This window comes from Penaeus monodon, chromosome 32 (genome assembly GCF_015228065.2).
Source record: "Penaeus monodon isolate SGIC_2016 chromosome 32, NSTDA_Pmon_1, whole genome shotgun sequence".
NCBI lineage: Eukaryota > Metazoa > Arthropoda > Malacostraca > Decapoda > Penaeidae > Penaeus > Penaeus monodon.
The window spans coordinates 35,196,984-35,197,325 of record NC_051417.1 but is presented as its reverse complement, the minus strand read 5'-3'; positions in this window follow the sequence as shown (position 1 = coordinate 35,197,325).

The following is a 342-nucleotide window of genomic DNA, read 5'->3' as shown; positions in this document are numbered from 1 at the left end:
GAAACAATATACACCAAGGTTTCCTACTTTTCATTTCATTCTAATTCATTATTAACAACAGCAACACAATACATATATACGCAGACACTATACAAATCCCTTTTATTCACTTCCACATAATTACGCTTCACGCAGGCCAGTATATGAAACCTTGTAGGGTGGGGTGCACATCTATTCCACAAGGGAGTGCTACAGGATACTAACAATTTGCATTACTTAATAATTTAATGAAAGAGGGAAGGAGAGAAAATACTATATTGTGAAAATCGAGATTAGGGTTTGAAACAGCGCTATTGTAGAGGAAATGACGGGTGGGGGGGATTAGATACAAATGTTTTTATG